Genomic DNA, 17,367 nt, shown 5'->3' with positions numbered 1-17,367 from the left:
TGGTGGGATTTTTTTATTGATCACCAACTCAACTTGATCATTGATGTAGCCGTGCTAACATATTTGTTAATCTACTAGCAATATCAATAGTACCAGTTCGGTTTTTTAAACTAATGGCTAAAAAATCAGCACCCAACACCCATAAACCACCTTTTATGCTTGTTAAGTGGTTTCCATATTTATATTGGTAGTTTTTGATGCTATAAAACTAGTTTTCAACGTGCACAATGGGGTAGTTTAATGATTCTAAGGAATATTCTAATTGTCAACAAAAAAAATTGACATCTTGATTATTGACATCAACATTAAATCATTCTTGTACAACCTAGAAGCACCTGTCTTAGCCCTAATTTGTCTCAAAAAGCTATTCTTTGGTATAACTTGGGAATGCAAGGTTGAGAATTGGCAAACAATATATATTATCGTAAAGCTAGTTCTAAGAAGTTTTCAATGGTGTATTATTTTTCTTAGCTTTTGGTGTTGGTACATTTTATCATGTACAAAGTCAAATCTTCTTTTTTGGCTCCTAAGCTCATAACGTTTTGCCTGAATCTTTGATTTTTGTGATTCTTGTGATGTTGGAAAGATATTTTAGATCTCTTTGTAGCTATTTATATATTTTTAGAATTTTTCCTAGATACTTTTTATTCAATTTGTCGATACTATACATTCTAGTTGATTACATGGACATTTTAGCACTTGTAAAAGTTTTATTTGCATAATATGACTTCATTTGAGTTGATCTAATAGTATTTTCAATATATAGTTCTTTTTGGGCATTGTAAGCATCTATTGAGTGCACTTTTTCATTTGAGATAAAGTGCCACCATTTTATATGTATTTTGAAGATATTACACATCATCTTGTTTCATTTTTTGTACTCACACTTCTTTATAAAGTGTCATGGTGAGATTTTTTATTTTCCATCACAGCCTTGTCTACCTTCATGTGTGTTTGACTAGTTTTGCACACTATTTTTTAATTGTAGGTATTCTCTTGTGCACGTTTTGACGATGTTGCTTCTTCTTCATGCACTACTGTTACACAATTTTAACAAAACTTTCATACCTCTCCCTTGTTAACATTATGGGGTTCTCACACTATTGGTGCTAATGCTTCTTGGTTTCAATGGGAGTGAGCTATGTATCATATTTTTTCTCCTATATACTAAGAAAATGGAATCACTAGTTACCCATGTGTATTTCAATGAGATGGAAAACATACCATATAGACACTCTTGCATTCCTATTTTGTGGAAGTGGCCTTCCATTCTTAGTTGATTAGTTTTATGGAGAGAATTGACACCTATATTTATTACTTATACTTTATAATAAAAAAAATTGGGGAAAGAAATTTTGGATTCAAGCATTATTTGTCCCAATAAAAGTGTTTATCCATCTTTAGTGACTTTACTAGTATAAAAAGGATGAGTCATGGAGAATGTTCCTAGATTAAAAGGAGCTCAACAATCTAACTCTTAAAGATAAGTTTCCTATTCCTTTTATTAATGAATTATTAGATGAATTGAATGATGAACTTTTTCTTACTAAGTTAGATTTATGCTCATATCATCATATTCCACTATAAGAAGAGCATGTACATAAGAATATCTTTAGAACACATGAGGGTAATTGTGAATTCTATTTATGTCATTTGCTCTCATTAATTTAGATCATTATCTTTTCAAAGTTCATATAATTCCACCCATTTCTTTGAAAAATTTGTGAGGGTATTATTTGATGATATCCTTGTCTATAGTAAAACATGGAAAGATAACAATTCATACATACAAATGAATCTAGAGTTGCTAAGCATTTATGCCAACACTTTTCTAGAGGGGATAGGAATGTTATGACATAAATATTTTTTATTCTTATGTTTAATACAAGTAAGCACTTATGGCAAGCTTTTCAATTATTAGTTTTAGTTATTTCCTTAGGCATAGTTAATTAAGATGAAGAGGTGTGTCTCTACATAAGTTATGCTTGTAAGTAAGTGTAAAGCACTCCCAAAATATAATATGTTGTAATAATGTAATCATATTATTATTATTTAATTATCAAAGATCACCTCCATAATGTAGTCTACTATTTTATTATTTTTTGTATTTATTTAAAAAAAAAATTCTAATAAGCGTGTCACCTTTTGAATTCATTGCGATATTTGTCTTCTATGCATTATTTATAGAGAGAAAACATAGTGATTGACTTTGTCATGAACTTCAAAATTGACTCCATAAATCATGAGATCTTAGGCATAAGCATTGACAAGTGGACCAATATTAAGGATGTTGTCTTTGCAAAGTAACTTTAGCAATTAAAAACTCTTCTCCTTTTAATGCATCTTATTCACAATCATTGAGCAAGCATTATTGAGTAAAGTATCTTCAAATTTTAGCATTAGGGAGCAACAAGCTACAACAATCTACATGCAAGTATTTTTTCATGATTGATCTTGTTATGTCTTGTCGTGCCATGTTATTGCATCAACACTTGAAGGACTTATTTAAAAAAGCATTACATTACCACCATTATCAATCCTGTAGTAATATCATTTCAATTCTAATTTAGCCTTGGGTAAGCTCTCTTTCTCATCATCATTGCTATTATGGAGGTGGAAACACCAACATGGAGTTTGACTTAGGCAAGCTCCTATACACCAAAACATCTTTTCCTCTTCTCGTGTGTGTAGGCATAAATTCGATAGTTGAAAGCTGTAGAATTGCACATAGTAGACTGAGATATAGTCCCAAACTTTAAACATGTGAAAACCCCTGGACTATGTCGATTAGTTCACTTGTCTAACACTTTTAGGATGAATTTTTTAGGGAAAGATCTACAGAGCATCTTGATCTATAATCTGAAGTTTGAGCTAACAAAGACACCTTTACGTCTAGGGTACCTATCTCCACAGACTAGCACTTTCAACTCCATATTTTAGTATAGGTTCCTTTCTACATCTCATTCCCAGATTTGTACTTCTATGTTTGTTTTCAGTTTTGTATTTGTCTATTTATGTTAAATCTTGTCAATTTCGCATCATTTTACCTATGTCTTGCATAATTATATTCAAATCATATCAAATAAAAAAGGAGAACAATTAACAACACTGCCCAACTCTCCTTGAGGACTAAAGTTGGGCCTAATTGATTGTTCCCTTAATGAAATGATACCCAATAAAAAATAGTGAATGAATAAGTCCCTACTTTGCATTTATAGGCAAAGGATTCATTTCCATACATTTTATTTTAATGAACTTGATGTATCTTATACTTGCATAACTTCTAATTTTAAATTTCAGATCTTATTTTTGCATGTAATTTTTAGACTTAGATGCAATCATTTCTAAAATTTATTTCTTATGCACTTACATTATCAATAGATCTTTTGAAGATCTTTCCAATGGTTAAGGGACTGAAATTAGATCTATTGAAGACCTTTCCAACAGGTATGAGCAGTTTCGAATTCAAAGCACTGAGCAAGAAGTTACGACCCTGACAAGTTGGGATCACCACATGTCAAAGCGGTGCGACTTCTAGTTAAATTGCAACCCCTTATTTTCACAAAGGTGCGCAAGAGTGCCACATGTTGATGCCACAAGGTTTTTAGAGGTAAAGGGAAAGGAAGGCTCTAAAATTTCCCCCATGCCACGTGTTGACAAGGCGTAAGCCCATGGATGTTTTGAGCTTAGGGAGATTTAAAAAGTGCACCATTGTTTCTTCTGAAGGCGAAAAGTCGTAGGAGGCACTGCATGGCGAAACTAGAGAGCGCGAACACAAATAAAATGAGAAGCCCGCATGATCAAGAAGTTGCAACAGAAAAAGGGAATTTCCAGGTGACATCCATGCCACGTGCATGGGAGGAAAATAATGATGCATAAATCATCAAGATTGTCACAGGTAAAACAACGTCCACGATGACGATGGACATGCGACAGATATGCAGGAGCCTTTTCAGTTACAATCATCGTTTTGGATTAAAGATGTTTTCTCTATATAATCTTGTGGGAGCATTGTAAAACGAGGGTTCCCAATTGTTTACCAATTTTGAAGAAGAAGAACACTTAGAAAATAGATATGAATTCAGTTTAGACCTTAGCATTGTATTTCATTCAATTGATAGAAGGAAAACATATCAAATTATGCCCAATTTGCCTCTATTGTATGTTTTTGATTAATAAGCAATGTTGACTAGGGCGCCGACCCTTTAACATAGTCAATGACTATCAACAACACATTAACAACAAAAACTTATCTAACCTTCAACAACCCAAACCCAAGGACACCTGAACCTTAACAAGGAGGGGTTTGGGGGGAGCGGGGAGAACTTCCCCTTTCTCTTGCAACATATAATCATTCAAGTGATGCTTTCATTAGGACCATCAAGAGAATGATCAGGTGGTAAGGATCCTACTTGGATACCATCAGTAGAGTCAAGAGAGTGTGGCTGCAAGGTAGGAGTTGACTACTACAGAACAATAGGGGGTTGTTGTGGAACAACAACAAGTTGTTGCAGAGGAGCAGAACCAACAGGTGTTGAGTGGAGCTGCAAGTTAGAGGTGACATGAGTTGAATCCAAAACAGGAGCAATAGGAGTTGAATCCTCATCAACAACACACTAGTACAAAAACAACAATATGACTTTAAAAACTACCAAAAATTGCATATAAATGACTAAATTTGATCACGTGACCATTACTAGTTTATTGCCAGTCATTAATCACGTGACCAAATTTATGACTAAACTATTTTAGTCATTTATTAGTTGTTTTGATTGATCAATTTGGTCATCGATTTGGTCATTCATTTAGTCACTAATTTAGTCATTAATTTAGTCATTGATTGTTGTTATTTGGTCATTTATTTAGTCATGATAGTCATTAATTTAGTCATATATTTAGTCGCTAATTTAGTCATATACTTAATCATTAATTTAGTCATTGATTGTTGTTATCTGATCATTTATTTAGTCATGATAGTCACTAATTTAGTCATATATTTAGTCACTCATTAAGTCATATATTTAATCATTAATTTAGTCATTGATTTTTGTTAAGTGGACATTTGTTTAGTCATTGTAATCAATAATTACTATCAATTGGTAGTATATTTAGTCATTTTTATTTACTGATTTTTGTCCATTTGTAGTATATTTAGTCATTTTTATTTACTGGTTTTCATTAATTAGTAGTAAATATAGTCTTTTGTTTCAGCTATAGATTCATTGCAATTATTTTTGAAATTTTCCTTTTTGCAATTATTTTAACACACGAGTAAGTAATGATCGTTTTATTATGCAAACAAGGGTAATTTTTCATTCTTCAACATCTATAAAATATCATAAAAGTTAAAAAGAACAATTGATGATAAAACTAAATAAATATATTTTAGACATTTTGTCCAAACAATTTACATGCCTTTTCTATGCTTGCACATTTTGCATACAAGTCTACCAGAGCATTTCCAACTATAATATCTGAATAAAATCCTTCAACCATAAACTTTGAGGCATTCTATCAAACAATTCAAATGACTTTTCCATGCTTCCGCATTTTGCATACATGTTGACCAAGGCAGTTGTAGCTACAACATCTAATAATATTTTTTTTATGCTTGCATGGATGTCCATACCCTGTGCTTAAGCTGCAATTTTGGCACAAGTAGGAAGGATACTAGCAAAGGAAACCAAATCTCCTATCTTTCTACTCGAAAATGAATTGTTTGGAATGAAAAGTAATGACAAATATGGTAATGGGAACATGAGAGCATAACCCATACAATGACTGTTAATTAACAATCTAGACGATTGGATGACCAAGTTTATGGATATTTCGAATGCTACCAGCAATGATATGAGTGTTGACCATAATAGATAAATATAATATAAAGTCTCCACTAGATTTCTACTCACACCTGCAAGAATAGCTGATGCAATAGAAGTACATAATGTGAATACATCGTATATCAAAAACAACTTGAGAAAAGCATCGATGAATATAGTTGTTGGTTTTCCCCCTGGATTTAAGTCCAATCCTCCTAGTAAAGTGAAGGTTGTTGTGAAGGACACTGTGACAATCATCATTGCATTTATACATATAGCTTAGCCTTTGAACACTAGTTTAGTAGTTGTTTTCCTTATCCACCTTGCATCTTCTTGCATCTCTGGAGTCACCACAACACCTTTTGTTTGAAGCACTTCTTTGATCTACAAATAGTGAAAATGTCCAGATGAGTGATTTAAACATTAACAGAGAAATTACTTAGTTAAATGTCCATATTTTTCACTTACACTGTTGAAGAGCGTTGGATCTGTATCAAAACTCTTCATTGCTATATGCAATGTAATGTGCCTGTTGTTGTGATAATTAACCACTGTTGTCACGATGATTAAGGGATTTTTTTGACATTTAAGATGACATCATTTTTTTGAATTGGAATAATACAACAAAATGGGATTCCTCACAAATCTGCATGACAATGATGACGCCTAAGTGGAGAGGCTATAACATGCACATGTATACTCAAGGAAAACGCAAAATCTTGATATATGTTTCATCATGTGAATGTCAGCCAGTTCTCTACAATCTCTTGTGTACATTAATATAATCCTCAAAAGATCATACTTTCCCTCTTTCACTGCTATGTGAAGCAGTGATTGTTTCTCCCTGTTCTCTCTTAACACAAAGAATTATCCTTTTGCAGAAGTAATTCTCCAACCCTAACCATAAAATGATAAAATGATAAACCAGCCTGAAAAAAGAGAAAATGGAAAACTGACAAACAACCAACATTACATCAAGCATTGCACACAAACAATGCACTGCACTTGGTCAACAATTTCACCACGATAATGATATATCTTTCCTTCTCAATTCTGAAAAAAGGCCCAAAATAGAACAACGGGGTAGTAAAAAACATAATAGCAAGCAACAAACAGTAAAACAGAGCATAAAACAGGGTATATAGCTGAAAGGATACTTTAACTTGTATTTTGAATAATCCAATACATTATTTATTAGTACTTTGTGCAATAAGAAGTCACTTACTAGAATCTTTCATTCATTCACTACAAATTCCTTAACCACAGATTCTTCCAGCTGAATTCAACCATTCAAATGCCAAAAAATTTCTTACCGAAAAAGAATAAAGCACTCCAACGGTAGGCTCCTCCAGCTCTGAGGGAGTTGTTATTCTAGTTGATGCCACTCACAAATTAATCATGCAGTTGACTGACTCCATCACCGCACAAGTACACAATTTTCTCTTAACCTGATGTTTTTCTCAGGTCCTAAGCCTCATCTCATTTAACAAAATAAAATAAACAAAGAATAAACTGAAGGTGAGTGATAGTGATAGAAATTAGAGAATACATGCAATCACTGTCAAATGATGAAAAAAGCAGTCAAGTCACTATTTTATTACATTTCCATTGTTATTACTGTCTTCTTACACAATATTCCAAGTATCCCAAAAATAACTAATGTATTTGTATGCGAGAAAAGTGGTTCGATGAAACACATATTACGAATTCAGGACTAGTCCACACACCAATGGGTCTCTTGGTGCAAGTTATGGAGCTACATGGAATAGCTCAACTTCCCAAGAGATGTTCCATTGTTCTCTATCTCACAAGACCCCTTAAGCCAATGCATTTGTTCTTAGATCACTGAGCAAAGTGACTTAGGGATGACAATCATGAGAATGAGGGATGTTTAGTAAAATGTCTATAAGTTTGATGCTAAATACTTGGATGATAAATGGAAGAATGAGAGCTCTATTTATAGGAAAAATAGGGCAATGAAGGGTCAAGATTGGATGATCCTATCAAGGGTCAGGATTGAAAGTTATCAATCCATGTTTACAATTCTCACCAATGAAATGGTGACAATTGTCAACATAAGACTGCTTGAGAGGAGATGCAAGAAACACTAAATGCTTGAGAAGACATGATGGTTACCTTAGAAGGTAAGGGTTAAGGTTAGGTTAAGAAAACCCATTGGATAAAGTTTTTACCCAAAGGATAAACTCTTGTGCAAGGGTTAAAGGAATAACCATGGTCAAAGCAATGAATGTTTGATGAGACCCTACGGTTAGATGAGGGTTGAGTTAGGCAAAAAGTCTCCAACCATGTAAGAAGGTTGAGTTAACCATTAATGATTATGTAAGAGACTTAAATGGTTAAGTTGTTGAGGACATAAAACCTTCAATGGTTTTCAAAGACTTTGAGGTTTTGAAAAGTGACTTCCCTTTGCTTAGGGATGTGACAATATTTAGGAGATGGTTAGGCTAATTTAGAAGGGATTAGAAGAATTTAGAAGGGGTTTAGAGAGGCAAGTGGGAGATGTAGGAGAATGCAAGTTGATGGAGGGTAATTTTAATTAAAATAAATTGCTTTATTTTAACAAAATAGATGCAAGTGGGGGATTTAAATAAATTAGATTTATTTATTTGAAGTGAACAATTTAATTAAAAAGAGTAGAAGGCGGATTTAATTAAATAAAGTGATTTATTCAATTGAATGATATGAAGGGCCTAGGTGAATTTAATTAAATAAATGGAATAACTTATTTAATCAAATAGATGAATGTGGATGATTTAATTAAATTAGATTTAATTAAATAGAGGAATGAGAATAAAATGAACATTAAATATTCATTTAGGAAAGTGGTCATTTTTATACTTCTACATTTTGCCCCTCTTTGAAGTGATGTGCGTGCACATGTTGATTCAAAGAAAATCTTGTCGGATATGATGCTTGTGTCAAAATGTCGATATGATGCCCCAGATTTGATGAACGGTATTGATGATGCCCCAAATATGAAGAATTGATTTGATATGAAAATTTGATATGAAATTGATGTTGATATGAAATTGATGTCAAGATTTGATATGATAATGCCCCCTTGGGAGATCGTTCGTGCACAAAAGGCATGAATGATCTCTCGAAAGAAGAAGAATTCTATTTGAAAGATAGAAGAGTGGATAGTGATTACATGCATGGGTTTGATAAGATTGATTAGATTGATTGGATTGAGATCAAGTTTGGTTTTAGGTATGACACCTCTTATATATGACATGGATGATCGAGCTTTGGTTTCAAGAATGATACCACCTGTATAAGACATGGATGATTGAGCGTATGGTTTCAGGAATGATACCACCTGTATAAGACATGGATGATCGAGCATCTGGTTTCAGGAATGATATATCCTATATAAGAGCTGATCAAAACGCTTGGTTTCAGGAACGATATATCCTGTATAAGAGTTGATCAAAACATCTGGTTTCAGGAACGATATATCCTGCATAAGAGCTGATCAAAACATCTGGTTTCAGGAAAGATACATCCTGTATAAGACATGATAGAAGATAGTTTGGAAGAATGATGAAGATATGAAAGTGACGAAAGATTCCATGATGATACGATAGATATGCATGTGATGGACGCAATGATGAATGATGAATGATATGAATTATGTTTTGATATGAGATTCTATGAGGATGATTTGATGCTTAGATAATGATGCTCTTGATTTCAATTATGATGTGAACGTATGATTCATGATTTTGATAAGAAAAATGTGATGATGCATTGCATTGATTTATGAGATGTGAGATGTATCTTGAAAATGAGGTGTATGATAATGATAATGATGTGAGATGTATCTTGAAAATGAGATGTATGATAATGATATGTTGTGAGATGTATCTTGAAAATGAGATGTATGATAATGATATGTTGTGAGATGTATCTTGAAAATGAGATGTATGATAATGATATGCTGTGAGTAAATGAAAATTTATATGATATGTAACTAATTGATCATCCTCATTTTGTCGTTTGTCATTCCTGTATAGTCACAATGGTTTTGCTTTCTTGATCATCATTGAGCAGTTGATATGTTGAAAATTTATACAAGCATAATGGTATAATTGAACCATAATGACCTGAGAAAAATTTACATATTTTTGATATTGCAAGATGGCACAAGCGTCGAGGTATAATTGAACCAAGACGTCCTGAATGTTGCTTGCGTATAAACGTACAAGATTAAACCATTTGTATGCGCAAAGTGGAACAATGTCTTCAGTGATATGTTTTGAATCACTTCTTGAGACAAGTCTTTGCACAGTACAAGTGATTGCCTCACAAACAAAAAACTAAAAAATATTGGAGTCTCCAACCACTTTCTCTAGCTCGATGCATCGTTGAGAAAATTTAAGGGATCCAATAGTTCAAAAAAAGTTCAAGTGTGAAAATAGTCAAAACTTCATGCAAGATGTAAACAAATTATACTTCAGAAAATCATCCATCATGTGTTTTTGAAGTTGTTAAGTGGACCAGTGTTTTGTTTTCTTGGTTGCTAGAGTTTTTTTTTTTTTTTTTCTTGACAGAATTTTCTTAGCACGCTGCGTTTTTTGTTTGCTGAAATTATTTGAAGTCAGAAGAATGTTGCCCCTATTATAGATACCGATTGATGTGGATATGTACAGTGATTACCAAGCCATGGTGGGATATGACGAACTGATATTCAAATAAGCAAGGACAGTGACTACGCTAAGTATGTCCTGGATAATGCTATTTTGATAAAGTGTTGGGCGATGACCAGTGGTTTTTGACTTCGGATATAAAAGATATGAGCAAAGATAGATAGAGGAGATGTTCCCTCACAAGTAGCGCCTGTTGCCAGGTTTTCACCATTTGTTTTTATTGCACCTTTTTGTTGTTTTGATTTTAAAAAAAAAAATTGTATTTTTCTGATTTTTTTATTTTTTTTGTATTTTTCACTTTTTCTGTGCATTAGACCACTCAAGTATAGTATTTCTTCAGATGGATGTTGTTGGTTGGTTCATCGAGAACATCGCCTTCTGAAGTTGTTAGCTGATAGGCGCCTGATCCATAAGATGATATGATGACATAGGGACCTAACCAGTTAGGTTCAAACTTCCACTTCTTTTCTCAATCTTGTTGATTTCTGGGATTTTCTTTGAGTACGAGATCACCGACTTTAAAATTCCTAGGGATGACTCTGTGGTTGTAGCTTCTGCACATGCGCTGCTGGTATGCTTTGAGGTGATTATAGGCATGTTGGCGTTTTTCATCTAGAAGCTCTAGTTCTTACAATCTGTTTACGCGATACTCCTCATCTGGAATGAGGCCTTTCAAAGATACTCCAAGTGATGGAATTTCTACCTCAAGAGGTAAAATTGCTTCTGATCCATACACTAATGAATATGGCGTAGCTCCTTTAGGTGTCCAGATGCTAGTCCTATATGCCCAAAGTGTCAGATTGAGTTGCACATGCCAATCCTTCCCTACATCATTTACTGTTTTCTTTAGGATTTTCAATATTGTTTTATTTGATGCCTCTGCTTGACCATTTCCCTGTGGGTAGTAAGGTGTAGAGAAACGATGTTGGATTTTGAATCGTTCACATAGTTCTCGCATGTCCTGGTTTTTGAAGGGACGTCCATTATCTGTGATGATAGAACTGGAAATGTCGTATCTGTAGATTAGATAATTGAGAATAAAAGAGGCAATTTATTTTCAAGTTATTGTGGTCATTGGGACTGCTTCAATCCATTTTGTAAAATATTATGTTGCAATGATAATGAACTTGTGTCCATTTGAAGATGAAGGGTGTATTTTGCCTATTAAGTCAAGTCCCCACTGACAGAAAGGCCAAGATGTTGTAAATGGCTACAATTCCTGTGCTGGTGCATGTATAAGAGTGCCATGGATTTGTCACTTGGGACATTTCTTGGCAAATTGATAAGAGTTTTTCTCCATTGTCGGCCGGTAATATCCCATTCTCAGAAGTTTTTTAGCAAGAGTAGGACCACTTGAATGTGTGTCACAGATACCTTCGTGAAGCTCATGTGAAGCAGAGTCAGATTCATTACGATCAAGGCAACGAAGAAGAGTACCATCTAGACCTCGATGGTAAAGGGTATCAGCTGTTAGGGTATAACGAGCGGCTTGCCAAATAAAATTGTGTTTTTGATTCCGAGATAGGTCAATGGGTAGGGTATTGGTTTTAAGATACTCATATATTGTTCTGTATAAAGGAGAGTCTAAACCGGTTAGGGTATAGATGACATGGGATGCGGAATTGTCATAGGCTGGGGAAAACAGTTGCTCTACCAGAAACTCATAACAACTCTGTTGCTCTAGAATTTGTAGTAGTGAAGCGATAGTAGCCATTGCATCGACTGCTCTATTATCCAACCTTGGTATTTTCTCGAAGGTGATGTGTACAAAATACTGTTTGAAATCATCCATCATTCGTTTGTATGGCAACAACTTGTCATCTTTTGTCTGATAGTCATTGTTGATCCAATTTATGACTAGTTGGGAATCTCCATAGACTTTTAGTTCTGTGATTCTCCATTCCACGACCATTTTGAATCTTGTGACCAGTGCCTCATACTCAGCAATGTTATTTGTGCATGGAAACATGAGTTTATATGATCTTGGTATGGTGTGTCCTTCAGGAGTGACGAACAAGATGTCAACACCTTAGCCATGTTGAGTGTAGGAACCATCAAAGTACAGGGTCCATTGCTTGGTGGTAACAGTAAGGACATCCCTATCTGGAAATTCAACCTCCATTGGTTGTTTATCTAGTAGTAGTGCTTCAGCTAATTGATCTACAATTACCTGCCCCTTAATAGCTCGACGCTCTGTGTAGTGGATATCAACTTCACTGAGAATCATGACCCATTTAGCCAATCTGCCTGTGAGAGCTGCTTTGTTGAGTAAATACTTGAGAGGATCATTTTTTGCTACTAGCTTGATTGTGTGAGCTAGCATGTAATGTCAGAACTTTTGAGAGGCGAATACCACCACTAAACAAGCCTTCTCAATGAATGTGTAATTGAGCTCATATCCATTTAAAGTTCTGCTAATGTAATAGATAGCTCGTTCCTTGCCTTCTTGATCTTCTTGTGCTAATAGTGCCCCCAATGATATGTTTGTTGTTGATATGTAGAGAATAAGTGGCTTTCCTGCTATTGGTGGTACCAGAATTGGTGGGTTCATTAGATATTGCTTGATCTGATAGAACGATTCTGCACATTTGGCTTCCCATTTGAATGGTACATTCTTATGTAGCAAATGATTGAATGGTAGACTTTTATCTGCTAATTGGGCGATGAATCGCCTAATTGACTGGAGTCGTCCTTGTAGAGATTTGAGTTGGCTAATGTTCTTGGGAGGTGGCATCTCCATGATGGCCTGTACCTTCGCTGGATCTACTTCAATGCCTTTTTCTAACACGATGTAGCCTAATAATTTGCCTGATGTTACCCCGAAAACACACTTCTTAGGGTTGAGCCTAACTTGGATTTTTCCAATCTTTCAAATATTTTCTCTAATATGCTCAGATGTTCTGCCCGGGTAAATGACTTAGCTAGTAAATCATCCACATAGTCCTCCATGAAGGTATGCATCATATCATGAAATATCGTCGTCATTCCTCTTTAATAAGTTGCCCCAGCATTCTTTAAGCCAAAAGGCATGACATTCCAACAATATGTTCCCCAAGGACAGGTGAACGTTGTTTTATCTTGATCCTCTGGAGCTATCTTGATTTGATTATAGCCAGAAAAACCGTCCATTAATGATAGCATTGCATGGCCTGCTGTGAGGTCTACAATTATGTCGATGTTGGGCAAAGGAAAGTCATCTTTTGGACAAGCTTTGTTAACATCCCTAAAATCTGTGCATATCCTGATGCTTCCATCTGGTTTTGAAACTGGCACAATGTTTGAAATCCATTCAACATAGTCTATAGGTCGAATAAATCCGACGTCTAATAGTTTCTTTAGCTCAACTTTGACCATTAGTGCTACATGTGGATTCATCTTTCTCAATTTTTGCTTGACTGGCTTAGCTCTTGGAGCAATAGATAGGTGATGCATGATTAAGTGTGGATCAATCCCGGGCATATCTGCATAGGACTAAGCAAAATTGATTTGCTTTTCTTTGAAGAATTTGATAAACTCTGGTTTTTCTTCATCTGTCAGAGATTCTGCTAGGTGTATGTTTTTGGCTGCTTCTTTTGTACCAATGTTGATTGATTAAGTGGGCTCAATCAATATGGGTGATCGCTCTTGATAGTGTTCAAGAAGAGTGTCAAGTCTCCCATCCTTAGGTGCCTTATAAAGGTTTTCACCCTTAGATGCATCCTTTATTTTTACTTTTTTGTGATATAGTGTTGCCATTGACTGGTTTTCAGCAGTAGATCCTTTATTTCTTTCATTTTTGCGACAGAGAGACTTGGCACTCTCTTGATTGCAGATGTCGTTACTTTGTTCGCTGGTAGAGTCTGTTTCCGAGTTGATAGTACATAGGTAATAGATAATGGAGTCATCATTTGGGAAAATAGGTATGTCATGGTTTTCAGGTTCATCCTAGTCTATGAGATCAGGAAAGATGAGCGGTAAAGACTCATTGGGTGGGTCGAGTTCGGCTGCAGTAAGTGTCATGATAGAGGTATCGATAAAGTTGGCTGGGATATTGAATAAGTTAATGATATTGTCGAGGTCTTCAATGGTATCATCTTCCGTGTAGACTTCCTCGTAATGTCGTTGCTCATTTTCTTTGGCTTCATAGATATTTTGTGGACCAAATTCAAATAGTCTAGACTCTGTGCCTTGTCCTTCTTGAGAAAGGGGTGTATGAATAGTACTTTCAAGAATATCTTCAGTAACATTTGAACAGCTGCCCCATTCATAGTCATTATAATCAATCTCAGAAGTGTTGTCCTGGAGTCTTTCAGTGCTATTGACAAGTATGTTGAAGGGTGAAAAGAAGTCCTTGATGATTGATACCAGTTTGATAGTTTTCTCTAATTCCATATCAAATCCCACTTGTACTCTTTGCATTTGTTCATAAACTGTCTCTCCTTGGGGAGTAGTGATTTTCTCAAGGGGTGATTCTGTCTTGTTTGGAATAGGTTCCTGAACGTGATGTACTTCAGCATAAGATGCTTCTTCTCTTTGAATGGCCAATTCCTCTTGTTGTTTCTCTTTTTCCTGATGTTCTCGTTCCTTCCTTATTGTTTCTGTCGATTCATGTAGTGCCTCCTGCCATGAGTCCTCCTTGTATTTCTTCTTTGCTTTCCACTGAGGTTTTTGATATTTATTTGGTTTCTTCTTTGGCGGTAGAGAGTGTCCATAGCCCAATCCTGTTTTGTCTCTAGAAAACTGTGAAGGAGGATCCAATGGCTCTGTGATGCCTTCTTGACGCTTGTCGATAGGTCCTTTGCCATTGTAACCCATCCGTTGCATGATCAGGTATACCTTCCCATATTGTTGTGTTGGTATAGCTACTTCCATAGTAGCAACTCTGGCTTCTTCTTCATCCTTGTATAGCCAACTAAGGATGTCCTTTTCTTCTGATTCATGTGCTAGTGTGCCCAATTGGATAAATTTGTCATCAAACTTGGTGATGGGTTGTGTTTCTTTATGTGTTGATGCAGAAGGTTGCCCATGAGATTTTGGCGATGTTGGTAAGTTGGTTAGACACATGGGTTCAAAAGAGTATTCTCTCATGCCTTGCTCTTTGATTTTCATCTTTTGTTTGAAATCCATAGATAAAGATTTGAGCTTTTCTTGATGATGATCTAGTGCTGAGGAAATTTGTTTTCCCTGTTATGTGGAACCAAGCTATCTTGGGCTGCCCCCATAGCATTGCAATGTTGAAAGGGGTTATTATTTGTTGATATAGAAATCTCCTGGCCATTATAAGGGAATTTAACACACTAGTGGTAAGTTGAGGGTACCGCTTGCATTTCATGTATCTAAGGATGACCCAATAAAATATTATATGTTAGGTCTATGTCTAAGACTTGGCACATAGTGTCCCTTTGTATCGGTCCTACCTGAATAGGTAATATTATTGTTCCCTTGGATGATCTTTCTTCATCATCATATGCTTTGATGGTGATCTTTTTGTGTGGATCAATAGACTGCTCAGACAAGCCTAATGCATGAATAAGTTTTAAGGTACAGATATTGAGCCCAGCTCCTCCATCTATTAATACTCTTTTAACTAGATGTTTGTAGACCAAGACTTCAATGTGAAGGGGAGTATTATGTGGATGGCTCAATGAGATATTATCATGCTCAGAAAAGGTGAGATTATGAGGTCCTGTCATGTGAGCCACCATGACTTGAAATTTGTCAATATCCAGATCTTGAGGTACATTTGTTTCCAATAATGCTTGTTCCAGGATGTCTTTATGCTTTGGTGAAAGTTTTAATAACTCAAGTATGGATATTTGAGCAAGAGTTCTACGTAGTTGACTTACCAAATCATATTGAGTCTTGGGGATAGTGGTTGTTGTTGATGTATGCCCTTTCAAGACATATTTTTGAGCTCTGGTGGTTACATTGATCGATTCATGTCCATGTTTGTCCTTGATTTTAATGGCATTTACTTGATTGTCATTTGTCGATATATGATTGATGGTTTTATTGTATATGTGATTGATGCGAGCTCCTCGTGTATCGTTTGATGATGAAGCTCCATCCTTGTTGTAATTTGGGAGAGGATTTTTAAAGGCGCCATGATCACCATTTGTCTTGAGACCATCAACCGTTAAATCACCTCTATCAATCATGTCTTGAACAATGTTTTTAAGCCTCATGCAATCATTTGTTTGATGTCCTTTGTTTCGATGAAAATCACAAAAGTGTGAGTCATTCCACCAAGGTGGTTTGACCTGGGATTCAAAGTTGTTTATAGTTGGTAATGTGATAGTCTTGTTTGCCAGGAGTTCTGGGAATGCTGATTCTAATGATTTCCCCAATGGTGTATAAATGCATTTATTTGGAAAGTTGTTGGTGTTACCCCTTGAAATCGGATTAGGTCCTCGATTTGTGTTGTTGTTTTGGGTATTGTTGGTGTTGTTTGCATTTGAAGGTTCTGGATGGTATTCGGTGCATAAGCGTTTGTGCTTTGGTTAGCACCCTTTTGATTCTTGGTAGCCCGAGGATTACCTAATAAAGCCAATACTGGTTGTTTGGACTTTACATCATTAGCATCATTTCCTCCTTCATTTCCAGTATTTTTGTTTCTAGTCCAAATCCTGGATTTGTCTAAGTTGTTGTTGTTCTGGTTATTGAAATGAGAGTTGGATGAATTAGTTCCTTCTTTAAAGAACTTCAATGTTCCTTTCTTGATACATGCCTCCTCTACTTGGATTCCATTTTCGATCAATTTGGCAAAAGATGGTATGCATTGGAGCTTGAGTATATTCAGATTATTGATGAAAATTTCCATCTTTTCCTTTTCGGGCACATCTCGAGGATATCTTGAAACCATCTATCTCCAACGTTGAAGAAACACCATGAATGTTTCA

This window comes from Cryptomeria japonica, chromosome 3 (genome assembly GCF_030272615.1).
Source record: "Cryptomeria japonica chromosome 3, Sugi_1.0, whole genome shotgun sequence".
Classification (NCBI taxonomy): Eukaryota; Viridiplantae; Streptophyta; class Pinopsida; order Cupressales; family Cupressaceae; genus Cryptomeria; species Cryptomeria japonica.
Note: the sequence above shows the minus strand (reverse complement) of the source record.